The 16,386-nt window shown below is 35.9% G+C and overlaps 1 long non-coding RNA gene across 1 annotated transcript; it reads left to right on the top strand.

Annotated features, from left to right (window-relative positions):
* Positions 1-10,383: 10,383 nt before the first annotated feature.
* Positions 10,384-11,881, top strand: LOC131606733 (uncharacterized). The gene is made up of 3 exons (XR_009285006.1): positions 10,384-10,643; positions 11,117-11,260; positions 11,771-11,881. It is a non-coding gene; the product is annotated as an uncharacterized LOC131606733 (long non-coding RNA).
* The last annotated feature ends 4,505 nt before the right edge of the window (positions 11,882-16,386 follow it).

Here is a 16,386-nt window from a genome sequence, read left to right as displayed (position 1 = left end):
GATACCCAGACCTCAAATCAATTTTACTGAATATACTAGCTCCGACCAACTAATCCATCAAATCATCAATCCTCGGCAATGGATACCGATTCTTGATAGTAACTTTATTCAGTTGTCTGTAGTCTACACACAACCTCATAGATCCTTCCTTCTTCTTTACCAATAACACCGGTGCACCCCACGGTGACACGCTCGGACGAATGAACTCCTTCTCCAACAATTCTTCTAATTGACTCTTCAATTCGGTCAATTCAGATGCTGACATTCTAAAGGTGCCATCGATATAGGACTAGTTCCAGGAACTAACTCAATGGCAAACTCTACTTCCCTTTCAGGTGGTAGCTCTCTAACATCTTCTGGAAAAGCTTCTGGAAATTCTCGTACCACTGGTAGTTCATTACTCACTACTCTTCCTTTCACTTCCATCGACACAAAAAGCATAAACACGGCTGCCCCGTCTTGAATTGCTTCACCCACTTGTCTTGCAGTCATTGCCAACTCATCGACATTAACTTCTTCAGGAAAGATGACCGTCTTCGTAAAACAGTTGATATGAACTCGGTTAAATTGCAACCAGTTCATCCCCAAAATAACGTCAAGTTGTTTGAGCGGAAGGCATACTAAGTCCATTCCAAACTTCCTACCAAATATATCCACAGGACAGTTCAAACATGCAGATGAAGTGGTCACTGAACCCGACGCAGGAGTGTCAATAACCATACTTCCACTAATCTTTGATATCTCTAAATTTAGCCTCTTAGCACAATCCAATGAAATAAATGAGTGAGTCGCACCAGTATCAATAATCGCAATTAAAGGTGTGTTATGTATGAAACACGTACCTTTAATCAGTCTATCCTCCGGAGTAGTTTCTGATCCGGGCAAAGCAAAGACTTTCCCTCCAGCTTGGTCCTTCTTTGGCTTGGTGCACTGCGGACTGATATGACCCTCTTCGCCACAGTTATAGCAAGTTACGATTCTCATTTTGCAGTCAGCAGCAATATGACCCATTCTGTTACACTTGAAGCACTTCTTCTCTTCTTTCTTGCACTCATTCCTCTTATGTCCTGTTTCACCACAGTTGAAGCACCTAAAGGGAGCACCAGAATCTCCCCCACTAGGCCTTTTCCAATTACCAGCCCTTGGGTTTCCCTTACCATATGGTGTACCTCTGTCCATAGGCTTCTTACCCTTCTTATCAACTAACTTGCGAGAGTGAGATGATTTCAGCTTAAGACTGTCTTCCTCAAAGATTCTGCTACAGTCCACTAAATCAGCAAATCGGCGAATTCTTTGATACCTGATACCCTGCTTGATCTCATCACGAAGACCATTCTCAAACTTGATACACTTAGAGAATTCTCCAGCTGCATCGTTGGTGTAGTGTATGTAATGCTTAGCCAATTCCACAAATTTGGAAGCATATTCCGGCACTGTCATACTACCCTGTTTCAGCTTCAAGAACTCAATTTCCTTCCTTCCCCGCACATCTTCAGGAAAGTACTTCCTCAGAAATTCTCTCTTGAATATGGCCCAAGTAATCGCAATCCCATCTGAATCCAACTCAATCCTAGTAGTAACCCACCAGTCATCAGCTTCTTCTGATAGCATGTGAGTACCGTACCTCACCTTCAGATTTTCTGCACAATCGATCACTCGGAAGATCCTCTCGATCTCTTTCAACCATTTTTGAGCACCATCAGGGTCATGAGTGCCTTTGAACAGTGGAGGATTGTTCCTCTGAAAGCTGTTCAACTGCCTGTCAGCACCAATCGCAGCTCCATTAGCATTCCCTCCCAGTACACCAGCAATCATGCCTAGAGCCTCTGCGATAGCGTCATCGTTCCTTCCACCTCTTCCAGCCATTGTTCTGCTAAATCACAAAACAATCTCATCAGAATAGAAGTATCGACAGTGTTTACCTTACACTAGTCGCATACAAGGGAACACTGACACTAAGACTCTGACTCTAACGACCGACTATGCTCTGATACCACTATTGTAACACCCTTCTAAACCCCCGCGGAAATATATTATAATCAGAGTAAATAAACAGCAAGGATGCTACAATTATTAAATAAACAAAACATCAAGTCGATTGTCATGCTTTATTAGAAATTAACCAATATCAAACATGTGTTTAGCACAGCGGAACTTAATTCAACAGTATTAGGAAACAACTCCACACAAATACTCAATACATAATCTATAGCCAAAATGGCAACAAATTATAACAAGTAACGCTAAACTAATCGATCCCAGTGTTACAATCAGAGCATGACTCGACACGAACTACGGGCTAGCCTACAAGCTATCTTCACCCAATCAAGACGCCGCTACATCCTTAATCTGAAATCATCAAAGTAAGGGTGAATTTCATTCGAATTAATAACCATTATACAATCATAAGCAATAAGATCTCATAGCAATCATCATCCATTCAACATACATATAATCGGAAATTATTATAACCAGCAAGCATCAGTACATAAGCATCATCTATCACACCACACAATCATCCAGTTATATCAAGCTATAATGCAATGAATGGACTGACACTAATGCATGTGGTACCAAAATTCGTGAAATCATATTCACAGGACTTCTCTCTTTGATACTGCCCTCTAGTCGCTCACACCCCACATGGGCACACGACTACTGCCTCATCGCTCACACCCCACATGGGCACACGATGACTTCCCGCTAATCTCCGCACAATGGGAATTAGCCTTCCAATGCAAATGATTCATGAATAATGCACACATGACACATACTTATATCATCATATATCATCATCAATCCGATGCTTAACATCGCTTATCACCTCTTACCAATAACGTCACGACAAGTATGTATATGTATAAGCATCATTCAATCATTCACATGTGTACACCACATTAGCACAATAACATACACATCATATTAATGTTAATTGCCACCATAATCCAATTCAACAATAATTTAATCGAACAAATAAAATAAGGTCGGCCACTGCCCGTATTATTACTTTATCAAATAAAGCATCTCATTATCTTCGCAACGCCCCAAACGGCACGTAAATCGGATACTCGGATCAAAAGTTATGGGTTCTTAAAAATAAAATATTTTTAGAAAAATGTTGCAGAACCCGGTTCGTCCCACATGGGAACCGGTTCCTGGCTGCTTCCAAAAACACGCCTCTGATTTTTACTATGGGGAACCTGGTTGTCCCTATCTGGGAACCGGTTCCCAGCAACCCAGAATCCACACCTCTCTGTTTTTATAAGGGGGAACCGGTTCGTCCCACATGGGAACCGGTTCCTACGTACCTGCACAGCCAAATTCACCATTTTGACAGCATTTACCCTATCCCATTTCCCCAATTTCAGGTACATACAAACATAGCACACAAATACCATCAATTTTCACATCATCACACATTTCAGACAAGTTTTATACAAGTATTAACAGCACATATCATGAGTATTAACAGAATCATGTAATTCATACAAATTCATCAAAACCTAACAAAATTCCCCAAACCCGACACGTACGATTGAACTAGACAATAATCCTAATCAATCCTACTACCTACAATCGCATAAGGATTACTAACCCGAAGAATCCCCCCTTACCTCAGAGTTGAATCTTTGAAGGTCTTCTTCCCCTTTGGCTCTTCTCTCTTTCACGTGTTCTTCCTTTCTCAGACTCTGTCTCCTTTTCTTCTCCTCCTCTTTTCCCAATTCCTTTTATTTTATGAAAAATAAAATATTATATTATAATGGGCTTGCTTAGTTAACACCCCCCCTTTTGCTAACCACCACTCTAGCCCAAACCAATATTTCATCATTTACCAAATAATTCCCAAAAATTATTAATTCTTATAATTTAATTAAAAATAATTAAATTAATAAGCAAGAATTAACGGGGTGTTACAGTTACCAGCAAAAGTCTAGTAGTTACTAGCCTTTTCCTTAAAGTCTTGTGGTTACAGGCATTCTCCGGTTGGGTCTGATTGTTATTAGTCCTTCCTTTCAAAGTCCGGTTGTTATCGGCAAAGGTCCAGTAGTTGACTGGCGTTTCTTGTTTGTGTCAAGCATTTAATAGTATCCCTTGTGTGGAATCAGTGGTAGGTGGTGCCCTCTCTCAAAATCACAATTACAAAATGTCTCTTCAGAGTTGTTACTCCAGGGTGCAAATTTTTGGGTTCTTTGGTATTCAATCCACTCGCACCTCAAATGTCTCGAACTTGTGTCGTTCGTACATTCAGGTTCAAGAAGATTGAATAGGGGAAGCTGTTGCACCCCAAAATTTGCCCACTTATTTATACCCAATTAGCTTTCATATCACATTCATGTGCATACCTCATGTAGGTCATTTATCTAATACATTCATTCATATCATGGTTACTGTTCAAGAGAGTTGATGAAAAAGAGAAGGTTTGGAGTATAATTATATGGCCTCATTTCCATTGACATATTCCTAAAATCAGGGTTTCATCCTCTTCAATTCAAAGCTCTGATCAAAAGATGCAATTCTCAAATTCATGGTTTTCAAACTAGGGTTTTGACCAAAGTCAACCCTTGTTGACTTTTGGTCAACATTTAATCTGGAGATGATTTTTGAATGTGAAATGTGATCGTCCTGAAGAAATATTCATTAGAGCTTCTTTGCTGGGAAATTGATTGAGAATGAGATCAGGAACTGAGTAATCGGGAAATTCATCGGCAATTTGAAAAATCAGGAAAAGTTGACTTTTTTGGTCAAAATCAAGGTCAACCGTCAAATATTGACTTTTGGTAAAAAATCGGTCAAAGAAAGTCAAAGAAATAAATAAAATCAAGAAAATGTCAAAACTGCCAAATCCGGAAAATTAGTTGAAATGGAAACTCACTAAAAGAGGAAAGTCACAACACTTAGAATTATTTTGACACTTTTGGAATGAACAAGCAGTCAACTTCAAGCCCTGATTACACGCGTCTAAAGGGATTATTTCAAAGAAAGTTAAACATCAATATTGTTCAAATCATGGAGGTGAACAATTTTGTAGTTGACATCTTTTCCATTTGAAGATTGGATCAAAAGTTATTCAAGATTGAAGTTGAACATTTTCATTGGAACACAAGTCAAGTTGCAAGGCAAAATTTCTGGGCAGTATGATACATTTCATCAAGCATGTGGTGTGATGACTTTGAGGTTGATTTTAGAGAAACATAAAAGTCCAGTTTGTATAAACTTGGTGTTTATCTCTTTTCCCACATGCCCTCTATACAATAAGATAATAATTAAGTCAATGGAGTGAATATTGAATTAGTTGTGAGTGCTCAAAGTCACACTCTGACCAAGCCATGCATTGCCAAATACAAGGGCCAGAATCCAGGGCATGCGTGAGGCATTTTGTCAAACACGTGGTAAGCCAAATATAAAGTCAAATTTAGGGAATTGTGGAGAGCCTTTTAAGATGCTTCTAATGTCAACATACTCTACTCTATGTTGTCTTTCAGTTGGTACCAAGATCAGGGCATTTGGACTTGTGGTTAGAAAATTATACAGTCTTAAAGTGGTGCTCTTACCAAGGCTCATTTAGGCAGAGAATCCCTGGGCAAGGACAGGGCGCACGCGTAAGACACATGCAGCAACCACACAACATGTTCAAGTTCCTTTTTCTCATACTTCCCAGTCTCATTTCAAGAAATCTTCAACACCAAGTTTCCTCCCCCACGTATCATCTTCACATTGATCCAAAAATCACTCCATTTGGTGGCTTAAGGTTTGAGATATATGTGCACAAAGATGATGACATGAGTATTGGTCTTTGGACAAAGCACTTGCATTATAGCTCACAAAAGAAAAGGTTATTAGTTACTACAAAAGGCCATGCATTGTAGCTGGGCAAAGAAAGCACGTGACAGGGTTACCATAAATGACCAAGCTTGCCTATTAAGTTTATGAAAGAAAAGTTACCCTATACTAAGCCACACCATAACCCCATGCCCTCTCACCTCACCATATATAAACAAAGCATCACGCTCAAATCACAAACACGCTTCAGTTTTCAAGTTTTCACACTCTCCTCTCATCTTTCTCCTCTCTCTTCTCTCTCTTCCCTCTCTTTCTCTCCACCACAACAAACCATAACAAACTTTTCTCACCACCTTCAACCACCGTAACAGAATCACAACAACCACCATCTCCACCTCTTTCCTCCACCTTCAGCAACCTTCAGACTCCACCATCATCTCTTCACTACCGCCATCATTAAATCATCATCTCCATCTTTATCAACTTTCCTCTTCCTCAATCTTCATAACCGGATCCTCGTCATACTCTTCTCCAAGTTTCATAATCATCATCAATCTCAGCTTCAAGTCAGTAGCATCAGCATCACCTTCAAGTTTCAACTCTGAACCATCAAAGTTTGAAGGAGTGGAAAGTAGCAAGCAGAGTTTTCTTTGTTTTGGTTCAAGAACTTTTTAGGTAAATAATCGAATCCTTCCTTGCATTCATCATGTATTCAAAGTGTATGATGTATCTTGTATGTGAATGTGAGTTTATGATTACATGTTGATAGCTTAAGTTTCCATGAACGTAAATCCCGTTTCTGAGCTCTATACAAGCGTATGAATGTTGTGATGTTTGTAGTTTGCATTTTGGTGAAGATTTTGGTAGTTAGGGTTTTACAAAGTCGCTCGGTTATAATGTTAGAGGATGATTCAATGAAAACTAAGGCCGGATCTGTAATCTACACGGAAAAACGAGTGAGATGGTGGTGGTTTGGTGGTTTTCTGGACGTTTCCACATGTGGCCGGTGAGTGCACCACCGGAGAAGACGACGGAACAGTGGTTCCGGCGTCTGAGTTTGTTTCATGTATTCCATTCACACTGCACACGTGGCCGTCCCTTATTGGTCTCTCTCCCATCTTTTTGTTATTTTGGCATTATTTCAATCATTGGATAATGGTGTGTTGCTGTGTGATTGGCTTAGGGTAATTTTTGGCATTTTGTGACTTAAAAATTTTGTTGACCAATTGATATTCCATTAGTATTCAGCATGTCACATTCTGGTTAATAATAAAAACTATATACTATAGTCTTGATAATAAATACTGAAACGAGTGAAATAAAAATAAATATTGGGTCATATGCGTGTGGGCCTTGCCCCCATTTCTGGAACTCACCCCTGATGTACTAACGTACCACCACTTCTTGTGATTGGGCCCTGAGCGATCCTGCTTTTTACACCCCTGAGTCATGCCCAGTTTCTGCTTATAACATAATTTTAGTTCATTCTAAAATTACTTTTGCACCCCCTGCCTGTTAGAAAATAGTTTTTTATTTTAATTTTGTTTTCTTTTTTACTTTTAACTCATAATTCCTTTTAATTCAAATGAAAAATACATAAAAATGCTTTAGATATTTTAGAATGTGTAGATTTGTGTTAATGTTTTATGGTTTTTTTTTCCTAATTCTCTTATTAGCTTTAATAAATCATATCGTTCACACATGTAAACGCCTTTTTGGTTTTAATTCCTTTTGTAAATATATTGTTAATTGACTTAGGATTAGAATTTTAATTTCGATTTTGTTGTGTGAGTTCAAGTAACATGTATATAATTAGATTTTGTTTCTTTGTAAATTTTAATTCTTGACTTTTAATTGGACTTTAACTCCTTTAGTTGATATTGTTTGTGTATTTTTTTTTAGACTTGCTTAGCATAGTTTAGACTTAGAATTTCCCTTTCAAATAATGACTTTAGGCTTAGAAATTAGGTTAGTCTCCCCCTTTATCATTTCTTTTTCTTTTCAACACTAAAACACCTAATAAATACTCAAAATAAAATCCCTCTAAAAAATACAAAGAAAATACTTAAAAAACATTAATAAAAAAGTGAAAATCATTAAATAGGGGATGGAAGCTTGAATCTCCCTTACTTAAGGGAATCATTCGAGTGCTTCGATCTCCCTTGCTTAAGGGAACCATCCGAGCGTAAGTTCCCAATATCTAAAAAATACAAACCAAAGAGTAGATCGAGCTTCTCTTGCTTAAGGGATTCCCTCGAAACGCTCAAACTCTCTTCTGTCTCTCGCCCTCGTGGCATTCTTAAGAACATGTTAAATCCATTCCATAATTAGGCGTATAAGTCTCCAAAGGTCGAGCATCGTGGAGTGCGACTTTAACCTCTGTTCACCTAAAAAACACCAAAACATAGAAAATCTTGAGCCGAACTACAGTTGCTCTGATTCCTGAAACGGATACGTAGGCATTGGGTCGCGGGGCCTAAGCAAGCACACTTGTAAATAATTCCTTCTTTTCCCCGTATTTCTTTTGCATGCATTCGCATTTAGGTTTTAGACATTAGACACCCTTTAGATAGAAAGAAACATAGGTGGATACCATCGAGTACGATGGGCGTGAGGGGTGCTAGCACCTTCCCCTTGCGTAACCGACTCCCGTACCCTATTCTCTGGTCGAAAGACCTCACTACTAGAAATTTGGCCTAGGGCCACGCTAAAATTTTCCACAGCTCAGAAACTGTGGCCACATATATGATTTGACCATAGTTATCAAAGCGTAGAATTATGTTATAAAATATTGAATCCGAAATATGAAACTGTGGCCTTTACTTCAATTGCCACGGTCATAGAACTGCGGATATTTTAAAGCGCAGAGAAAAACCGCGGCCGTATAATTTTGACTAAAAAGTGTGAACCAAGTCCAAAAACTTAGTGTCCGCCATATTTTCCCTCTTTTCTTTTCGTTTCCCTCTTTCTCTTGTTTTATTTTTTTTTTAAGATTAAAAAGAAAAAAAAACTAAAACAAATAAAAAAAAGAGTGAAGACCCATTTTGGTCCCTCACAAAAATCACACAACCTAAATTAGTCCCTCACAAAAAAAAGGACTCGATTTAATCCCTTACAAAACTTAACCGGACCATATTAGTCCTTATGTTAATATTTTTACTAAATCGGTTTTTTTCATACTTTTAAATTGTAACTGGACTGCCACGTTGGCTTTTATTTTTTATTTTTTATTTTTTAAATACTAAATTAATTTTTAATTATAATTTCATTTTTAAACAATTATGAATTAATAATATCAAAAAAGTCAAAATTGTTTTATATATGAAATTGAACCTATGACTTTTAACTAATATCTTAAGTCCTTACCACTAGTCCAATGTATATTCATGACAAATTATTCTTATAATTTTTAGAAATATTAAATAATATATAATTTAAAACCAAAAAAAGTTAAAATTTGTACCAACGGGGTCTCAAATTTAAATCCGTTCAAGTTAAATAATAGTCACTTTACAATTAGATAAGCCAATTTATATTGTTAATATTATTATTAATAATGAATACTTAAGTTAATAATTCAGAACAAATATTTACTTATTTCAAATAACAAAAAAATAAATATTTAATAATTTTAAATAATACAAAAATTTAAAATTTAATTAATAAAATATAAATCCTAAATAAAATTAATCAAATAAAAATAAATAAATTTATATTTAATTGAATTACTATTAAATTAATTGATTACTGTTTAGTTTGTATTAACTAAATAATTTTAAAAATTAATTTATTATTTAATTTAAATTTATTAAATATTTTAATAATTAATTAAATTACTATTAAATTAGTTAATTATTATTTAATTTGAATTCATTTGAAATAAATAAATATTTATTTGTGTGTTATTTAATTTCAATTACATATAATTTAATTTATTTCTAATTGATTAAATATATTGAGGTTTTACATTTAATAAATTTTATTTTTAAATTGGTGTATTATTTGAAATTAGTAAATCAAAGAGGTTCGAAACCCCATTGATATAAATTTTATAATTTTTGTTTTAAATTCATAATTATTTAATATTATTAAAAATCTTGGAAACTATTTTTCATGAATGCATATTGGTCTAGTGGTAAAAACTTAAGATATTGTTTATTAGTATTGGGTTTGATTCTTTATAAAAAACAATTTTGTCTTTTTGATATTATTAAATTAGAATTGTTTAAAAATGAAATTATAATTAAAAATTAATTTAGTATTTAAAAAATGAAAATAAAAAATAAAAGCCAACGTGGCAGTCTAGTCATAGCTTAAAAATATGAAAAAACTGATTTGATAAAAATATTAACAAAAGGACTAATATGGTCCGGTTAAATTTTGTAAGGGATTAAATCGAGTCCTTTTTTTTGTAAGGGACTAATTTGGGTTGGGCGATTTTTGTGAGGGGCCAAAATGGGTCTTCACTCTAAAAAAAATAAGGGGATTAGGGTTAAGTCACCTTTGGAATTCTCACTCTCTAACATTAGTGCCTCACTCTCTCATGTTTCTCTCTCTCAACTCTCAGCTCACCTCTCGATCGATATCTCTCCCGGCTCTATCTCATGGTCTCTCTGCTACCGATTCTTCACTCCCTTTGCTATCACCGATCCAACTCTCTCTATCATCATCGTTTTGTTTTGAATTCAGTAACAGCAAACATACAAACCTTCAATGTTACCCTTTATCCCAAACAAACCCTAAGCCCCAATTCGTTATTGATTTTCGGTGATTTCAAGAGTATATTTACAAGTGAATCAAAGCAATTGAAAGGAAAATAACAACGGGAATGAAAAGCCGGACCTACAGATGATCTTCTTCAGGTAAGCTTTCTCACTATGCTTGACTTGGATACTTCTTCTTTTGTGATTTAGCTTATGACTACTCTGTGAGTTTTGTTGCTGCGATTCTGGTGTTTATGTTATGAATGGTTGATGAGTTGAGTGAGATGAGGTTTATGTAGAGTTGGGTGAGGTTGAGTGTATATTTTGTGACATATGGAGGGTTGTGGTTTTGAGTGTAGTGAAGGCTTTTGTTCATTTCATCCCTCTGCTTCAAGCTTCAGTGAAACATTTGAAGTGGACTGGGGTTTTCTAATGAGGACTGAGTTTGCGAGGGATTGGGAGATTCTGCAGATATTGTGGTTTTGACAATATGTTCCTTATATTTGTTTGATATTGTAATCTTTTCATTAGGCAGATCTAGGTGCAGATTGGCTCGGTGCAGTTTTGTTGAATATTTGAACCCTTAATGGGAAGCCTATTAATTTGTAACAATACTCTCTATTTACATGCAGGTATCAGCTTCATGTTTTTCTCCCGCTTGCAAAACTCTTGTTCTTCCTTCTAGGCCTGGCTATGGAAAACTTGGGACAAAGTGTGTTGTCAAAGCTAATCACTTTCTTGCAGATATATCAGTATCTGACTTGAGCCAATATGATGTAAGTCATTTAGAATCAACTTAAATTGCGGTTACTCCACAAACCTTGGTATTGCGGCAAAATGTAGCCGCAATTGAGGTTTCGGAGACCTCTAGAACTTTTATATAGATTTTGCTAAGTTATCATGTGTGTTTTGTGAAGGTTACTATGACTCCTGAAGTTAACTATAGAAAAACAAGAAAAGCTATCATAGCCGAGTTAGTGAAGCTTCATTGAAACACTGAGTTTGTGATTTAGTCTGTTGTATATTTGTCGAAGTCATATGAGAATAGTTAGACGGGGTGATGATGTGTAGTCCGGTAAAATATTGTGGCTTCATGCTTTTGAAATTGTGCTCTGCTACTCCATGTAGCTGCTACAATAGAACTGCATCAAATCCTTGAACCAATTTGTGTTTTTTGAATCGGCAACAAGCCTTTTTAGATCTGGAAATCAGTTTAGGAACTTTGATGAAATTTGTGTTGATTATTGTTACTAATTATCCTTTGTTTATGATTGTGTTACAAATAGGAATTCAAAGGCTATGTTTTCCAAATTACTGGAGGGTGTGACAAGCAAGGTTTTCCAAAGAAGCAAAGGAGTGTTAAATCCCGTCCGTGTTCGCCTCTTGCTCCACCGAGGTATAACTCTTTAGAGTTTTCGACTTTTCTGTGTTCAATTACTTATTTTTTCAAGCAATGCTACATATATATTACATACTTATGTTCATGGTTTATTGTTAAGTTTAATTTAATGTTGGTTTGAGCAGGAACTCCTTGTTTTCGAGGACACGGAAGGCGTACTGGAAATCAGTCTCTTGTTTCGCCAATTTCGTTTAACAAGTCTGTTGAATCAGTAGCATTTGAGCATGACAGTGTTGTAGATCATTAATGCACCATCTAAACCTGGAAATTTCATTGCATTTGTATTGTAATATGGTATGTGCAGTGTTGTAAGTCTATTTTTCTCCTTTCAGGCGCCAAGATTCTTCTATTGGATTTGGAGCACCTGTACGTGCAAAGATGAGAGCCGGCAGTATCATAGAGGCAGCTGTTGCATCATTCTTATGCAGTCAAGGACTGTAGATGCACCTATTAGGGGAGAAGAGAAGAGTCCAGAAGTGGTTCCTTTAGAACCTATGTTATCTTCTGGACAAAAGGAAGAATATCCCAAAACACCTACTGTAGAAAATGGGATTGAAAACAATCTTGTATTATCTCGACATGTTGCTCCGAGTGTATGTGAACTTGCCTTAATATTTTATGCTTGAATATATATTTTGCTTATAGTTTTAATAACGCCTCATCATATAATATCATATATTTTGCTTATGACAGTATATATGCTTGAAAAATTCTAAAGATTTGATTGATTTGTTTATGTATAGCTGCTCTTAAAAGAGCAAACTTTGATGCATCACTTGTTCAAGAAGTATATTTTGGGAATGTTCTTAGTGCAAATCTAGGACAAGCTGCTCTTGGAGCTGGAACTCCCAATACTGTTGTATGCACTACAATCAAATATGGGAGATTGTGCTGAAATTATTGCTGAAAAGTATGCCTTAACAAGAGAAGAACAGGTATGTTATTTTATAGGAGTAGCCTACTCAAGGCACACTGTTTTGATATACTCTTACCATGGTGGGGAGGAAGTACGACATCACTTGGAGGTATGTACACATACGTATAGTGAACATTTTTAACATTTTCTTTACTTATTTTAGTTTTAATTTATGAATCCTTGCAATTGCTTGCCAACATTTGATTATGTTTTGGTAATTTAATACATCATTGAAACAATGGTTATGAACGAAAGTAAATGAAAGTTTTGGTAATTTACTTTCATTGGTTAAAAAAGTAAATGAAAGTTTTGGTTAATTTGATTATTATTCAGTTTTGGTACTCCACATACCTCTAATTCTCTAATTTCATATTCCTTTATTCTCTGTCTTCTGATCTAAAAACAAGCTGTAATATTTGTGTTGTCATGAAAAATGAAGCATGTATTGTCTTTAGAAAAATATTATATCAAATAATCTATGTATGGTTTGTATTGCAAGTGTGTGGTTGCATTTACTTCTGATATAATATTTTTTATAACAAAACACTCACTTGTTAGGATTATGAAACAATTGCTGCTCATTTTTCTGTCTGATATTGCTATTGCAGAGAATTTCAATACTCAGTTTAATGTATTGCTCTGAACGGTGAATGCTATTTATTAGTCCCTGCATAATTGGTGAATAATGTTTGGGATGATGCTGCTTTTAAATTTTATGTGCAGGTAGTGATGATTATTAGTCAAATTCATATATGGTTTTTCTTATTTTAATTGTAAGTTATAATGCTGAGGCTGTTTGGTTGCATAAATGAATTGTAAGTTATTTTAATTGTAATTTATTTAGATTCTTAATGTTTGAGATTTGACCTTAATGTTAATTTGCTTGTAATTAATTAGATTCTAATCATCAATATTATTGTTAATTTTATATATATATATATATATATATATATATATATATATATAATGGCATTTATGTAATGATACAGAAATAAACCGTGGCAAGATAAATGGTTTAGAAAGCATAATATATAACAACGGTTTTAAATATGTGGTCATAACCAAACCGTGGCAATATCTTGAACTAATACTGTGTCGTAAACGTTAAAATGAAACCGTGGCTTTACCATATAGCCACAGTTTTTAAGTCATGGCAAGTACAAACCGCGGCCTTAATCAAGCTACCTAAACCGTGGCCTAAAAAAACCACGGTTGTAAAAAAGGCGTGGTCTATACCAAAAAACCGTGGACTTTACTTTAGGCCACGGCCGTATACTCCACAGTTGGATTTCCGTGGCCAAACCGTGGCCTAAGCGTTACGCCACGGTTATTTTGCATATAGCCTCGGTTTTCTGGGCGTGGCAGGAGGCCTTTTTTCCTGTAGTGCCTTGTTCTTATTCGAGTTAGGTTTCCTGGTATTCCTTTCCCTCGATGGGATAAATATATTAGTGGCGACTTTGATCCATTTTTCGCGGTAGCGACACTCATCATCCTTCTTATCTTCCTTGTTCTGCTTCTTCTTTTATACTTCATCTTCTTTCTTTTGTTCCTCAGCTTTCTCTTCATTTCTCTTCTCTTCACTAATAGATGGAAGATCTAGCTTTCGCTTTGTTCTTCTTTCTTGCTGGGGCGCAACTTCTGGAAAGACTTCTGATACTGCATCCTTAGTAGTCAGAAGCTTCTGCTTGCTTATCCCAATAGGAGCATTTATAGAACCATCTTGTTTGAGAATATTAAGATAATGAATCTTAAACACCTGGATGTTCATTTTTAAAGAACATCTCAAAATCAGCTAAAACCGGACCCCTTCTGTTTCTAACATTTGGATTTGCTTGAGGAGTAGAATCAATTGCTTGAATTAAGCCCATTTTCTTCAGAGTATGAGCGTTCAGAGCACTCCCAATAATGGTGTAAGGGTTGTTGAATACTCCAGCAATTTCCAACTGTTCAACCATCTTAGTTTGAACCAGAAGATTTGTAATGATCCTCCCAAAAGGAATAACATTCCTCTTATACTTCATTCTGTTTTCATCTCTGGAATCTTTCACAGCATTCCACAAGTGATTGAAAATTATGAAAGGGATATCCACCTTTTTCTGCGGACCAAGGCAATACATGATGTATTGTTGGTCTCTATTGATGAAGTCAGATGAATTGGTTGATTTCCTGTGGTAGAAACAACCTAGAAGAATCTTTGTCCATATCTTGTATATGTTCTTCAGATCCTTAACCTTCTTTGATTTCTTCCCATTTGTAAATATTTCAGCGTAGACAGCATCCCAATCGGTTCTTGGAGTTGCTTCAGTCTCACCTGCAGAATCCATCAACCCAAACAACATTCTCAAGGTGGTTTCAGTGATGGGGAAGAATCTACCATGAACGAAGGAGACTATAGCTTTAGGAATAACAGTTGGATGAATCCATACTTCCTTCACAAGGTCTGGATAGACTGGTCCACATAACTCATAAAACAATGGTGCCCATCCTTGAAACACCAAATTCTCTTTAAGATAAATTTCATGTTCTTCCAGATTATCAACATCCACCATTAACTCACAGATGACTTCCAACTGATCCAGTGGAATCGAACAAGTGATTTTTGGAATGAGTTGTTGCTCTTGTTCTTGTTCATTGTGATGTTGTTGCTGAGGAGATGAACTAGCATTCTGAGAAGAGGAGGAAGCCATGGAAGCACTTCTGAGATTTCTGGGTTTTCTTTTAGGGTTTAAGAAAAGAGAGAAAAGGTTGCAGAAATGCATAAACAAGAAGGAATGAATGCGTGAAAAGAGAAAATGAGATTATGAGAGGTGTATAAATAGACACGAATTTGAAACAAAATGCAATTAAGTTCTGAGAATGAACAGTTACAGAATGCAAAGAATCAAATGCATTTAATGTTGAGTGACGTTAGGGTAAAACGTGATATTTGAAATGATTTGCACAATTACCTAGGGCGGCGTCTCATCAACTGCACGCATGCTTGTCCCTTCAGAGTGAACACGTGTTCATCTTCTGGAATAGCTGGTGACAGCTGTTTTGCTTTAAAAGAGATTCTGAATCAACTTAGACATATGAAATGTTAGTAATAAAAGAATCAGAATATCTAACTGATCAACATTTTCAGAACTTCTTATAAGAAAATAAATAATCATTTCAAATCTAATCCATATATCAGAACTTCTCATCCTTTCGTTCTGGGCATAAATCCATACTGATATTCTTCATAATGAACTTTTGAAGGTTCTTATACAAAACCATGTCGTAACTTCTGAAGGAACTTATGTTCATCAGACCAAGTATGTGAAAGAACTTCTGAAGAAGTTTAATCTTTCAGAAAGCAAAGAAGCAAAGACTTCTATGCATCCAACGTGTGTTTTAGGTAAGGATGAGGTAATTAAGAAGGTAGATCAGAAGCTCTACAGAGTTATGATTGGATCTCTTCTATATCTTACTGCTTCTAGACCTGATATTTTATTCAGTGTTTGTCTGTGTGCAAGATTCCAATCAGATACTAGAGAATCTCACTTAACTGCTGTTAAGAGAATTCTGAGGTATCTGAAAGGTACTACTAATGTTGGTTTAGTCTA

This window comes from Vicia villosa, linkage group LG5, assembly GCF_029867415.1.
Source record: "Vicia villosa cultivar HV-30 ecotype Madison, WI linkage group LG5, Vvil1.0, whole genome shotgun sequence".
NCBI classification, from domain to species: domain Eukaryota; kingdom Viridiplantae; phylum Streptophyta; class Magnoliopsida; order Fabales; family Fabaceae; genus Vicia; species Vicia villosa.
This window is presented reverse-complemented; position numbering and strand designations above follow the sequence as displayed.